Raw genomic sequence first — 15,577 nt, 5'->3', positions numbered from 1 at the left:
GATAGCCCCTTTTAAAGGGGCTAGTCATTTTATAGTAAAATTTACTGAACTATTTTACTATAATGTGGCCAGTCCCTACTAGAAACAAACAAAATAAACAATCCTTTATATGTGGAAATAAGAATATCACTGGAAAAATTTCTATGGATGAAGAACCCAGATCTTGAGAGGGGAACTTCAATGAAGGTTCTTGACTGGATCCCAGCCGCCATAATTCTGAGATCACGGCACATCTATGTTCCAGTCCGCCATGCTTCAGGGTGGCATAGCCTAATAAGCAGAGATGCCTCTGCAGCTGACTCACGGCACAAACTGGCGGTGCTGGGATGCAGCTGTGCCAGCAGACTTCCGGTGGGTGAACTCAGTTCAAAGTTCTTCGCCGAAGTACCCCTTTAAAGAGGACCTATCAATTCTTGCGAAATCCCATGATTTAACACAGCCCATATCTTCCGCCTTCTCTTCAGTGTGTGGCACTGCTAGCCTGTACGCACGTCATAAAAGACTCAGATAAACCCTTCAAAAGGTTAATCCTTTATACTCTAAGGACTACTAAATTCCCAATTAGCAAACAAGGAACTTTATTTGCCCCCCCACAAAGAACTCCTCAAAGATGGCCCCTCTAGAGAAGGGAATCTCATAATGAGCTAGGGCTGGGTGATATTGGCCTAAATCATTATCGCGGTTAATCGTACATGTAGCCGCGGTAACGATAACTGAGCGATAATTATGACACACCCCTTATGTAAGCCACACCCCTTTTACAAGCCACACCCACTTGACCGTGAAAACCCTGTGATATTTTGTTTTAATAAGAGTATAAAAATAGCCATATAGGCTATTGTCCTTATCATTATTTGTCATTATTAGGGGTCTCAGCAGAGACCTGGACGTGTATATACAGATATACAACCACTACAGAATATGTATACACAGGTATACAGCTATGTACACAGTACAGTATCTGTATATACAGGTATACAGCTATGTACACACTACAGGACGTGTATATACAGGTATACAGCCACTACAGGACGTGTATATACAGGTATACAGCTACATAGCTGTATACATGTCCTGTACTGTGTACATAGCCCTATACCAGTATATATCCCGATAGTGTGTACATAGCTGTATACCTGTATATACACGTCCCTGTAGTATGAACTAGCTGTATACCTGTATATACACGTCCTGTAGTATGTACAGGGCTGTATACCTGTATATACACATCCTGTAGTGTATAGATAGCTGTATACTCAAATATACAAGTCCTGTAGTGGCAGTATTATTTATGTATTTATGCACACACACTACAAGATATGTATAACGGTATACAGCTATGCAGATTTTCCATTAATAACACATGCACACTCAGCTAAGCTGAACATTCATGTGTATTATAGTACGACACAAGAGATAGTTGGGGTGTATCTGGGCAGGGGGGGGGATCTAGGCAGAAGGGTGGAGCAGAATGTGGGGGAAGCAGCTGGGGGGGATGTGGGCAGAGGGGGGGGACTCAGCTGGTGGATCTGGGCAGAAGGAGGGGGGGGAAGCAGCTGGGGGGGATCTGGGCAGAAGTGGGAGGGGAGATGGGCAGAAGTGGGGGGGAGGCAGCTGGGGGGACTGTGCAAAGGGAGGGGGAGATCTGGGCAGAAGTGGGGGGGGAGCGCAGCTGGGGTCGGGCAGATTGGGGGGGAAGCTGGGCAGGTGGATAAGGGGGGGGGAAGCAGCTGGGGGGATCTGGGCAGAAGTGGGGGGGGGACGCAGCTGGGGGGATCTGGGCAGAAGTGGGGGGGGGAGCAGCTGGTGGGGATCTGGGCAGAAGTGGGGGGGGAAGCAGCTGGGGGGATCTGGGCAGAAGTGGGGGGGGGAAGCAGCTGGTGGGGATCTGGGCAGAAGTGGGGGGGGGGATCTGCAGCTGTGGGCATCTGGGCAGAGTGGGGGGGGAAGCAGCTGGTGGGTCTGGCAGAAGTGGGGGGAGCAGCTGGTGGGATCTGGGCAGAAGTGGGGGGGGAGCAGCTGGTGGGGATCTGGGCAGAAGTGGGGGGGGAAGCAGCTGGTGGGGATCTGGGCAGAAGTGGGGGGGGGGGGATCTGCAGCTTTGGGGGGGATCTGGGAAGAAGTGGGGGGGGAAGCAGCTGGTGGGGATCTGGGCAGAAGTGGGGATCTGGGCAGAAGTGGGGGGGGGAAGCAGCTGGTTGGGATCTGGGCAGAAGTGGGGGGAAGCAGCTGGGGGATCTGGGCAGAAGTGGGGGGGGAAGCAGCTGGGGGGGATCTGGGCAGAAGTGGGGGGGGGGGAGTCTGGGCAGAAGTGGGGGGAAGCAGCTGGTGGGGATCTGGGCAGAAGTGGGGGGGATGCAGCTGGTGGGGATCTGGGCAGAAGTGGGGGGAAGCAGCTGGTAGGGATCTGGGCAGAAGTGGGGGGGGAAGCAGCTGGTGGGGATCTGATGGGCAGCTGTAGGGATCTGTGAAGTGGGGGGAAGCAGCTGGTGGGGATCTGGGCAGAAGTGGGGGGAAGCAGCTGGTGGGGATCTGGGCAGAAGTGGGGGGGGGAAGCGCTGTAGGGATCTGGGCAGAAGTGGGGGGGAAGCAGCTGGTGGGATGTTGGCAGAAGAGTGGGGGGGGGGAGCAGCTGGTGGGGATGTGGGCAGAAGTGGGGGGGGGGAGCAGCTGGTGGGGATGTGGGCAGAAGTGGGGGGGAAGCAGCTGGTGGGGATGTGGGCAGAAGGGGGGGGAAGCAGCTGGTGGGGATGTGGGCAGAAGGGGGGGGGGAAAAGCCTGGGGGGGGGGGGGGGAGAGTCTGGGCAGTGGGGGGGGGGGGAGCAGCTGGGGGATCTGGGCAGAAGAGGGGGGACATAAACTGTATCTCCTCCTCCCCCTGCCACCCCGCTCAGCATCGTTACGCTTGTGGCCCCGTCGTTCGTTCATACAGGCAGATCCTGGTCTCTGGAGGAGGAGACCGCAGCATCATGTGATGGCGTCTCTGCGGGTGCTGGAGCTGAATAGCGGGATCGGGGATCTGCACTGCGGCCCTAGATCCCGCTATTCAGCTCCAGCACCAGCAGGGACGCCATCACATGATGCTGCTGCGGTCTCCTCCTCCAGAGACCGGGATCTGCCTGTGCAAACGTCCGACGGGGCCACAAGCGTACCGATGCTGAGCGGGTGGCAGGGGAGGAGGAGATACAGTTTATGTACCCCCGGCCCACTCACTCCCGGGTATGTGGGCGGGTCAGCGCCTGTCCGGCGGGTAGGGTGGGGGAGAGATACGCTGGTGCAGGGCGCACTGAGGGACGAGCGGGCAGGGGCGTTGGGGGGCGCTCTGTCAGGCATGGCGGGACGGGGAGTCCTATGACACATGTGCAGCACTGAAATACCGCAAATACCGTCCTGGCGCAGTTGAGGTCGGTTTACCGACGCCAGAGACGGTATCGGTTTTTTCACGGTATACCGCCAGCCCTATAATAGCTTATATTTTATGAACGCAATCTGAGAAATGAAAGCTGTACTCTTATTACTATTTAAAGCACCCTTGACCCAGAGCTCTGTACAAATGGTAATAGGTTAAAGGGTTTGTCTGGGCAGCAGAACACTGCTGAAGCCTTCTGTTCCGTGAGTTCACATCATGTGAATCCATAATTTTAAGGGAAGGGTCGTTTTAACACACACACATTTGACAGATTATCTAACATATTTTTAACACCAAAGCCGGAATTGGACTATAACAGAGAACAGGTCATAGCTCATAGCTGTTTTGCTATTTGAAATAATTAGTTTAATCTACTGTCAAAGTTCATGTTTTTCTCTGACCAGATAGGTCCTACTTTAGGCTCTATACGAAGTAATGAATGGAATGACATAAGCAAAGAAGAAACAACTTACCGTCCGGTAAGACCTGGATCCCTTTTTTCTGCTGGTTATTATTTTGTGTTGTGGAACTTTTGTCTCCTGGAAATTTGGGTCCATCCGTACTTGAGGCAGTCTTTCCTGGTGTATTTAAATTCTGCACATGAAAAAACATAAACAAATGTAAAATTAGCTTTAAAACCTTGCCTTAAAAACACCACCATAAGCTATTGGATATATGCACCTACTTTACAGGAATCTCTGCTAGAAAAAAAATTTGCATGCAGCCATTCTTCTTCTAATACCCAGAACACCAAATCCAGTGCCAGCTGTTTGACAGCTGATGGCTTATACATAGTATAGGCTGCCAGCTGTCAATTAGTAGCTGGTGAGCAGAGTGAGTGACACCTCTTCAATATTGAGGACTTATACGCATGGGCTCAAATGGAAAGGAGTACTTTTCTGCACTGTGTCCCCCAGAACAACAAAGATAATGACTGTCTTACACAATGTAATAATCAGTGTTGTAAGCAGCTTCTCTGTCAGTTTATGCTGCCCTCAGATAAGGCAGTATGAAGCAACTGACAGTGCCTCTTTAAAAGAAATGCATTATCAAAAAATTACCTAATATTTAAATCAAGTTTTTATGTAAAAAAAAAAAACCTGAAACCCCATATTCTTAAATATGTTTAAAGGAGAAGCCTGGGGTCGGACATTTTTTTTCAAAAGAGCCAGGGAAGAGGTGTCTGAACATAAGAACATGCACCTACCTCCACGGGTCCAGTGCAGTGGTCTGCTGTCCCTCGGGTGGGTCTCCAGTGCTAGAACCTGGAGGTAGGTGCATGTTGTTATGTTCAGCCACCTCCTTTCCCAGCTCTTTCCAATAAAAATGTCCAACCCCGGACTTTTCCTTTAAGGTTTCCATTTTATTATCTATATCATAAAATATTCCTAAAAACTTGCAGTCTTCATTTAGGCCACTAGGCCTAAAACTAAGCTGAGACTTCCTGTTCTGTACAAATCATTTCCCAGCAGTGTCCTCCTCATCAACACAAAAGGAGTGCAGTGAAGATGACACCACAAATTACAATCACAAAATGGATTTATTAGAATAACATAAAACATTAGAATAAGAACATTTAAGGACCTGGCTCTAATCAGTGAAAAAAAGTCTTGGTGATACCTTCCCTTTAACATATGTATATGACCTTTTGACAACTCCTACACTTGAGTATAATGCAACAATTTCAATAATCATCAATATGTATGTAAAGGCGGCTAAGGAAATACATCTACATAAGTCATTGCTACTTACAGATTTATTGTCATCATTGCTCGATGTTGGATCCTTATAGCTGGAGCCTGGTAATGCAGGGAAGTCCTCGTTGTGTATTGAAAAGTCCTGGGACTGCTCACTTGCTGGTTTTGTCACCATACCGACTGTGAAGACAAGAACATACATTCAAAGTGGTGTAAAACAAACAAAAACCCACATACCTAGATCTTTCACACAACATATGATTTTTATAGAGTTGCTTTCCACTAAACTCTTGTCTGGATGTTATAAAAATAATACCACTATACAATGTATACCATATACATAATAATATAGTCCTGCCATAATCTTTACAGCTGTAGCAGTATGCACAGTTCACATTGCTTATTACCAACATGGAGCAGATTCAGATTAGGAATAAGGAGATGTTAGGAAGCAATCTCCTCACTGCACAGCAAACTCCTAGGGTACCCACTAAACTTTTACCAGTAACCTGTTAATGATCTGCCAGTTTCTCCTGTGGGTACAGTATTTATTGGGCTTGCTTTTGCACAAAGTTGTATTCACCATTTTGCAGGCTACAGAACAGAAATCTCCATTTGGCTGATTTATGAAAGTTGTTTATAGTTAGAGGTACACTTTAATTCCAGCCAGCATAATTTTTGTTCTGGCATTAGTAATTATGTAAGCATTGCCTTACCATAGGGAGCCCTTCCAGCCAAAGGTTTTATTAACGGAGTAGGGTTGCCACTTCCTTCCCTTCGATTTTCTATCAGCTAGTGCAGGGAATCTGAAAGGTCCAAACCAGTCACATTTTCACTTCCATCTGAAATACAAAAGGTACAAAAGTCTGCCAAATGTTATGAACAAAAATAACAAAGGTTGTGAGCGAGTCCCAAGACCATCTCACTTTAATCACTGCAAGGTTTATCAATTCAATGAACTGGCACTGCCCATTTTATACACAAAAGTCAAAAGGCACAAGGTTTTTAAGAGAGAGAGTATCCTCACATTTACAGACATGAAGGCCAGCAATATTATAACATTCGAGAGCATGAAATAACATTAAAAGTTCTCTCGACCAAGTCAAGGCACAGAAACAGTAAATTCTTTGCTGTTGGCTAGATTATAAGCTTATCGGTTGCCAAGCAAGCAGTAACCCATGGCACATTCATCTGTGCCACCTAGTGGCTCATCTGGTCTTGCAAATACATTAAGAGCGGCAATGACATACAGGATAAGCCTGTAAGCCAAGAGCTGCCATGTCCTCTTTTATACTAAATTCTTGTACCTGCATTTGCCAAAGCAGTGTGACTTTAATTGTATGCATTATTTCTGGCTGTAAAGTGCTATGGATTATGGGACAATAATAATATCACAGACTTTAACCCAATTTTAAATGGCTTTCCCTTTTGCTATCTCACTCTTGTATAAATCTCTTTTAGATAAGACAGTTATTCACCGCCTGAAAAAGACTATTTAATACCCACAGTTATTCATGCCAATAGAAGGGAGAGTGGGACTTGTATCAGAGACAACATTACAGATAAATTGCAGAAGCCTACCCAGCTATCAGCTGATCACATTAGGCACAGTTTTTTATCCTCCTCACAAATGAAAGGCTGACAATGTAATGCATAGATATGCTGGGTCCCCCTAAACAGTGCGGTGTAATTGTACAACATACAGTGATTATATAGTGTGTGTATAAAGTATGTGTGCGCTTCTAAGTGCATTGTTAGTTATTGATAAACACAAGGAAATTATGACATTTATGGTGATTTAGGGTTGTAGGAAGAACTTGTCTAGCTGACTACTCCAACCTGGGATGTGAATAATACACATGGGTGATATTTACTGTAATAACAGAAGACCTCATAAAAGAGACAACGGTTCTCTTACCTGTTCCATTAAAAATATTACTCGATAATGAATTGTTTAAACCAAACGCCTGATTTCTGTTCATACCAAACCCAGACATGCTGTGTGAACAAACAGGACAACATCAGCTTAGATAAGGTATCATGTTAAACACTAATAAGAGAGAGACTAAAAGTAGGCCTAATACCCAACAGATTATCTATCTCTGATTTTTTTGAGCTAAAGCCAGATCTGTAATAGACTAATACAACAGGGAACAGGAAAACCATGGAAAGACTGAGATTTATCCTCTTGTCAAATCCATTCCTGGCTTTGGCTTAAAAAAATCTTTCAGATAATCTATTGGTGTAATAGGGCTCTAAGGCTTAAGTGGCACAAAAAAAATTCCACAACTAATCCGCACATTGTTGTAGATGTGCTGCAGATTTGTTGGAATTTTACCTTTCCCACTGAGGAAATATGTGACATGAATTGACAGGTTAATTTCAGTCAGGAAAATTCAGCTGTGTATAGAAGAGATTTTAAAAATGACATTTACTTTGGTGGCATTGAAATCTGCTGTGGATTTGCCATGTAAATTTCCATGCAGAAATCTGCAGCAAGTCTAAAGTTCATTTACCTTAACACAAGGAATAAAATACAAAAAGGCAGCTATGAATTAGGGTAGGGCCACACTGCGTTTTTGCAGACCGTAAAAAAACTGATACAATTGTGTGCATGTTTTTCCTTTATTAAGAAAAAAAACATCAGACCTTTTTTTTTTTACCTTTTGACCTTGTTTTTCTGTACATTACAAGTAACCATTTAAAACACAATCCAGTAAACTGAATGCAAAAGACGCAGTGTGAGCCTACCCTTTATGAAAAAATGTTCCCATGCCACATGAAGGTCTTCTGCCTCGCTGATGAACAGTATGCAAGAGATCTGTTAAAACTTATCAATGACTGCAACTGATTCACTTAACCACTACACATTCTCTATAATTTTTTTTCTTCTCACAGTACCAGACCTGTCACACTACCTCAGATTGGCATTGCACTTCAGACAGTAATCCAATCTTTATACATGTATCACAATATTATAATCTGGACAGCAACCAAATAAAAGAGATACAATTTTTCCCATGTCAACAAATAGTTTACCCACCATACTGCTCATAGCAGCAAAGCTTTTAATCCCCTTGTATTGGAGGTCTAGTGCCCACCAACTCTGGAGGAATGGCTTGAAAGGTACACCAAATATTACAATGGATCTGGTGAGTTAGGAGTCAGGCACATAATAAATAGTATAAGGGTACTCTGGGCTTGGGGTATTTTTACTGAATGGCCGGGAAGGGGGTGGATATAGACGGCACAGTTCACTAACCTCTCTGGTTCCTACGTCGGGTCCCGGATCACGGCCACCCAGTTCTCCCGTCCCGCTTCCTGGTCTGAGCTGCAGAAGACGTGAAGTCTCAAGGCCACTCAGCTATTCAGCGGCTGAGGCGGGACCCTGATACAACCGCTGAATGGCTAAGCGGCCTTGAGACGTCACTTCTCAAGCCGCAGCTCAGACCAGGAAGAGGCAGCGGGACGGGAGAATGGGGAGGTGCAATCCGTGACACTGCTGGAACCGGGGAGGTAAGTGGATAGCGGAATCTATAACCCCCCCCCCCCCCCCGGCTGTACAGGCCTCTTGTGCTTTCCTAATATATTTGGTTATGAGAACAATTATTAGCTTACCACTGTGGTTTAATACTACAGACTTTGTATGTTGCCATACATCAGGGTACTGTTGTAAAGATTACACATCTTTGACAGTGTTCTATGTTGTCACGCTTACACTTACTTTTAGTTTATTAGCAGTTTCTGTGGCTCCTATATCACAAGGATCTTACAGATATACGATTATTATCTGTGCCATTTTTGGGAGGTGTTCTCTCTCAGGCCTTATGCACACGTTCAGTACTTTTGTAAGTCTGTAGATTGCTCCCGCTATCCACTGGTAAAATCCGCTAAAAATTATGGATTGGGCATATGAAGTGAATCCTTATTTCTGTAAATGCTTTTTTTTTCAATAATAATTTATCTGTATTTTTTTTTTTTTTTACAGTAATACGGATAATTGTATGAGAGGATCCATAAAAAATCTGGGTCCGCACCAGGACATCTCCTTTTTTTCCAGCATTGGTTTGCTACCTTGTAATTTAATAATCGTGCGAATAGCCCAATAGGCAACAATGTGCACTAACTCGAATACGGAAATATGGATCTGTAGATTACAGGACGTGTGAATAAGGCCTTAGGCATTTAAGCCATATCTACTTCTATAAATGTGAGGCAACTTACCTGTTCACAGTAAAAGGTTGCCGGGATGATGGTTGCTTTGGCATACATATTATGCTGGGCGAGCTTCTGTTTGGACTACCTAAACCTGAACTGCTCATGTTATTTGTCCTGCTGGGAATTCCAATGCCCTGACCAACCTGGGAGTGGTTCATCATATTCCTGGGATTCATCGGCAAGATACCCCTGAAACAAAATATCAATGTAATATCATGTAACAAACTTGTATAGCATGACAAGTCTACCACACACAGACTAGTTTTCATACAATGGTGGTACTGACACTGGGTTTTGCTGTCTGTTTAAGGTGTGCGTTTAAAGTGGAAAAAACAGATGCTGGGTATACCATACTGCAGGATTTGTTTCCCGTTGACTTACATTATAAAAAAAAAAGTAGCAAAAGATTTTTTTTTTTTTTTTTTTTAATGTTCACAGACGTGGAGGACTACATTTTTCAGTACATTAAAATTAAAAGGAGTTCGCAGTGAAATCTGCTGTGGATCCTTCCCTGTCACTTGCAATAAGATTACATACTCGTAGCAAGATGGTAATCCCGCTGTGAGTATGTAAAAGACAGCGCCCCCCCCCCCCCCCCGCCCGGAACATAAATTTCCAGTCCGCGCTCTTGCTTGCTTTGGGAGTTTCTGGCACCTGGACGTTGCGCTCAGCCAATCAAAGGCTGTGGCAGGGCAGCGCACCGATTGGCTGAGCAGAATGTCAGGACGCCGAGAACCCCCAAAGCAAGCCAGAGTACAGACCAGTAATGTATGTACCGGGCTGCAGGGGTTAAGGGGGCTGCCTTTTACAAACCTGCGAGTATGTAATCTCATTGAAAGTGACAGGGAAGGATCTGCAGCGTGAAATCCGCTGCGGATGCGTTATGTGAGAACCCCCCCTTACAGTGTCACTGTCATGAATTATTATTATTTTTTTTTTTTGCAGAAGTCCAGGCGATTTTAAGAAACTTTGTATTTGGGTTTATTAGCCAAAAAATGCATTTTTATCATGAAAAAGCAGTTTGAATCTCTTCCCCCTGTCTTCATTGTTCTCCTATGGAGAGAGCTAAATAAAAGACCAAACAGGGCAACAAAGAGTTAATCTACAAATACCTCACCTGTTATCTCCTCTGACAGTCACCACTGACCTCTCTGAACTCTGATTAGAGTTCAACCAGCTCCGTGCCTGTAATCCTCTGTTATCTGCTTTCTGCTGTCGGCTAACTCCCTCCCCCCTCCCCCCTCCCCTCTCCCTAGAACAGACAGAGTATGACTCATGCAACAAGTCACAATTTTCAGATTTTTTGCAGTGGATGGAAAAGAGGAAGGAGGGGGGGACCTGGGAAAAGGCTTTTTAAATGCAGGTAATGGCATATTTGGCTAATAAACCCAATTACAAAGTTTCTTAAAATCGCATGGACTATTGATTTCTGCAAAAAAATAAAAAAAAACAAAAATACGACAGTGACTCTTTAAAGTATAACTGTCATTTAACTGCAGAGTGGTGGGGTGTAGAGTCCCCGCAGTTGGCAGCAGTGGATGTAGATGAAACCTTGACAAGCGCTGGCCGACAGTAGATGCAGCATGTCTCCCTGACATGAGAAAGGGGTCCCCTGTACCCTGAAACATGTTGTCCCTTGAGACAAATGTGTTTTTAGTAGTACCTGCTTTGGACTTAGTATTATATCTACTGTCGGCCAGCGCCTGTCAAGGTTTCATCTACATCCACCGCTGCCAACTGCGGGGTTTCGACACCCCACCACTCTGCATTTCCTGTTGGGACCCAGTGGCTCAGGATCCCAGCAACCTAGAAATCTGTGGTTGCTCCCACCTCCATCTTCTCTTCACTGAGAGCATTTTTAGATGTTGTGCTACGAGTACAACATCATAGGTGAGAAAATCCAATTGCCTTTGTTTTTACCACCTCTCTCCCAGATTTCACCCTATGGCGCCTGCATATCTTTTAGCTTTCCAATGCATTTAACTGTCACTTTGCAGATATCAATAGTACAAGTGACTTTAAGAAACTCTGTAATAGGTTTCAAGCAAAAGTTTCCTTCTGTACTCCCCCTCCCCGTATAAGATCCAGCACCGCACAACTTCCTGCAATCTTATCTCACAAAGTTTCCAGACCAGCAATGAGCAGTCTAACTGTGATTGCAGTGTTTTATGTGCCCAGACAGTCTCCAAACTGCACAGACTTTGTCTGCTCTTCCTGCTCACTTATCCCCCTTGCTTCCCCCCTCCATAGGTTAAAAAAACCTGTCTTTACATTGCTTATCTGTAATGTAGACAATCTTGCCTTGATAATAAACAGATAAGGAGTAAGGGGAAGGCTTTTTGAGTACAGATTGAAACTCTTTTGCTTTATAAAACATATTACAGAGTTTCTTAATCGTTTATACTATTGATTTCTACAAAAGTGTTTTAAATGATAGTTACACTTTAAACAGATACAGAGAAATGGACACAAAAACATAGTCTTATAGTGATAAAAACTGCAGAATGTTTTCCACCTACCTGCTTGGTGACGGTGGTGTATGAAGTGACATTGTTGGTACCCCTGTTGTCGGCGTTACATGGTTTGGTAATTGAGTGCCTTGTGATAAGCTGCGGTTTAACTGAGGAGTATTGTTGCTCATCCCCCTCATCGGAAGGCCTAGTGCACCTGCAGAAAATAAGACTCCACATAAGTACAAACTACAAAGCATGTACACCACAACTTATTACTGCCCGTTAAATACAAATTGCACTTCCATTTCACAAACAGAACAATTTATAGGAAAATTCCTCAGTCTGATGTGATAAAGGACAGTCAATAAGATTCAGCACACAAGAAAAAGCTTCTTCTCCCCAATATTGAACATATTATAAAATAGATGGAAAAATAAACAGCAGCCTCAAAACAAGTATCTTACAGCAATATCTAAACAAAAGGGAATTTTGGGTTATTACAGTTGGTATACCAGTTAAAATATAACAAGAACAACAATTCATTGTAGGGCAACCCCTTTAACTTACTTTGTTGCCCGTATAGACTAGCCAAACTGGGACAGCTGACCCGATGCAGATGGTGATGGAGATGCCAGCATCTAAAAAAAGGAATAATGAAGCTAATTTTTGATGCGTGTTACTGACATTGCTTCGGTTTACCACAATCCCACAAATTTTAACACATTTCCTGAGAAATTAAAGAGGTTGTCCTGCGAGCAGAAGACTACTAAAGCCTTCAGTACACTGACAAAACCTTCTCCGCCCTCCCTTCCAAGACATGGGGAGGAGGAGAGGTAGGGCTCAGTGCCAATCAGTGCATGCAAGCATAACACAACCGCACGCAATGTCCAATAGCTACCAGTGTTTAAGCAATATCAGAGATATGTGCAGCTTATTTGACATAGCTTGTGGGCGTCCTTTTGCCTGTATGCAAGGATTGTGACTTAGCCCGTCCACTCCATGCCACGGAAGGCTTACTTCCAAGACATGGGATCTAAGAAAGTGAGTACCGATAAGTAGAAGGCTTCAACTGTCTTCTGCTCACCAGACAACCCCTTTAACTAAACCCTGACACACCAAATAGAGCCCTTATTGGATCACTGCTTGAAAAGGGCTTGTTTATGTCAAAACATTGAGTACTGGTGTGATATTAAAACTTCATGTTGATGTGCTGTCTCTTTGTTTCTATGAATTCTGTGGTACACGTAGGTAACGCAGGAGAATGGTATGCCAATGTATATTACAGTGTGTCCTTACCAACCCTTTCATTTAAAGTAACTCTGTACCCACAATCTGTCCCCCCAAACCACTTGTACCTTTGGATAGCTGCTTTTAATCCAAGATCTGTCCTGGGGTCCGTTCGGCAGGTGATACAGTTATTCTCCTAAAAAACAACTTTTAAACTTATCTGTGCCCTAACTTTGCACCACCCCTCCGTCCCTCCTCCCCGCCCTCTTCACTATTTTTCCTATCCTCTGCAGTGAAAACTACACAGGTACCTTAACAATCCAGCCATGTGCCGTGCTGACACAGGTGATTAATAGGGGAAAATCTGCCTGGAGCATTCCTAATGATAAAGAGGGTGCGGAGGAGGGACAGAGAGGTTGTGCCAGCCTAATGCATATACAATCTTGGCCACGGGGCTGCAAGTTTAACCTTTTAAGGACGAAGCCAATTTTCGCTTGAGTTTTCGTTTTTTCCTCCTTGTGTTTTAAAAGGCCATAGCACTTGCAGTTTTTCACCTAGAAACCCACATGAGCCCTTATTTTTTGTGCCACTAATTGTACTTTGTAATGGCAGACATTTTTGCATAAAATATGGTGCGAAACCAGAAAACAATTATATGCGCGGTGACATGCAATTCTTATTCTTTTTTTTTTTTTGGGGGGGGGCGCTTTTACGCCGTTTGTCCTATGAAAAAACTGACATGCTATATATGTTCCTCAAGTCGGTACGATTGATACGATTAAAACTTGCTTCTACAGCAAAAGAAAAAAAAAAGTTCCCTAAAATTGCTCTATTCCCATGCTGATTGGGGTGTCATTTTTTTTGCACCATGATGTGTTTCTTTCTATCGGTACCTTGATTGCGTATATGCGACTTTTGAATCGCTTTTCATTACAATTTTTCTGCATTTGATGCGACCAAAAATGCGCAATTTTTGTACTTTGGTGGGTATTTGCGCTTACGCCGCTTACCTTGCAAGATCAGGAATTTGATAAATTAATAGTTCACGCGATTACGCACGCGGCGATAGCAAACATGTTTATTTTTATTTATAAAATGGGAAAAGGGGGGTGATTCAGACTTATTAGGGGAGGGGTTTTGTATTTGTAAGAACACTTTTTTTTCACTTTCACATTCTTCTAATACAGCTACACTGATCTCTCATAGAGAGGCCCCCCTCTAAACTCCTCTTGCGGGCATATCCTGTACGGCATATGTCCCTAAGAGGTTAAAAGTTGTTTTTTTAGGACAATAACTGCATCACCTGCCGAACGGACCCCAGGACAGATCTTGGATTAAAAGCAGCTATCCGAAGGTACAAGTGGTTTGGGGGGGTCAGATTGTGGGTGCAGAGTCACTTTAATATGCCTAATGCAGTCTAGAATAACTATGTTTTGGCTCATTTGTTAGTTCTAACTTGAAAGCATAGACGGTAATATTAAGACTAAGTATGGTGCATTCAAATGTATAGGTACAGCAGGAACATGTCGATACAACAATATCTTATTTTCTTTAAAGGGTTATCCAGCGCTACAAAAACATGCCCACTTTCTTCCAGAGACAGCACCACTGTTGTCTCCAGTTTGGATGCAGGTTTGTAACTCTGTACCACTGAAGTGAATGGAGCTTAATTGCAAACCGCACCTGAACTGGAGACAAGAGTGGTACTGTCTCTGGAAGAAAGTGGCCATGTTTATGTAGCACTGGATAACTCCTTCAACTGCCAACATATACCACAGAATTTCATGTCGGATAGGTGCGAACCTAGTCTTACAGAGCCATGTCTTAGACATTTATGTTTTTTTTTTTTTTAAATAAAAGCGTTTCTATGTACACTGGAAGTGTTAGAGCCATAGTTCTGGCAATGGTTAATGGTTACTTGTATAGCTAGAATACCTTACTATACAGCCTTTACCACCATTTCATCTTTTCTATGATCTTTTTCTCTTTGCAGTTATTTTTTCACTTGTCTGACATTATAAAAGTGTCAAAAACATAAATGTCAGCTCCTAAAGGCTTTGGAGAATGGCAAAACTTTCTCCGTATGAAGTACAAAGCCTGGAAAAAGAACGATTTGTGTGTTGTACCGTAACTCCAAAGTTTGCTTTCTGGTCTGTGACTAAGGGATAAAAGTATGTGAAGTGTGAATAGAATATAAAAACAAAATTAAAGGGGGGAAAAAAGGATTGACTTACATCTTTCTCCGACCGATGCGGAAACATCGAGGACTGGCTATAATACATATTCTCATCATGGTAGTCACTTTCGACCCCTTCTACAAACTTCTTTCTCGACGCACCAAACATGCTGTATGTCACCTAAAATAGAATAGAATGAAAAAATTATAAAATAATGGCTCTCTAACTGCACAGTAAAAAGGTTATGGATATGCTGCCCTCACCAATCATGGAAAGGTATGGAAATTCGTGTTACGTGTGTATCCCACATTCCTTTAAAAAGGACACCAAACCTATCCCCAAAGATTCTGTCCTGTCTATACATAACCGAACAGACACACAGGCCCACACAACCAG

The 15,577-nt window shown here is 43.8% G+C and overlaps 1 pseudogene; it reads right to left on the bottom strand.

Moving 5' to 3' along the window:
• Window positions 1-3,882: 3,882 nt before the first annotated feature.
• On the bottom strand, window positions 3,883-15,357 carry LOC138775757 (CCR4-NOT transcription complex subunit 2-like; annotated as a pseudogene).
• Between the last annotated feature and the right edge of the window lie 220 nt (window positions 15,358-15,577).

The sequence above is a fragment of the Dendropsophus ebraccatus genome, unplaced genomic scaffold (genome assembly GCF_027789765.1).
Source record: "Dendropsophus ebraccatus isolate aDenEbr1 unplaced genomic scaffold, aDenEbr1.pat pat_scaffold_2013_ctg1, whole genome shotgun sequence".
NCBI classification, from domain to species: domain Eukaryota; kingdom Metazoa; phylum Chordata; class Amphibia; order Anura; family Hylidae; genus Dendropsophus; species Dendropsophus ebraccatus.
This window is presented reverse-complemented; position numbering and strand designations above follow the sequence as displayed.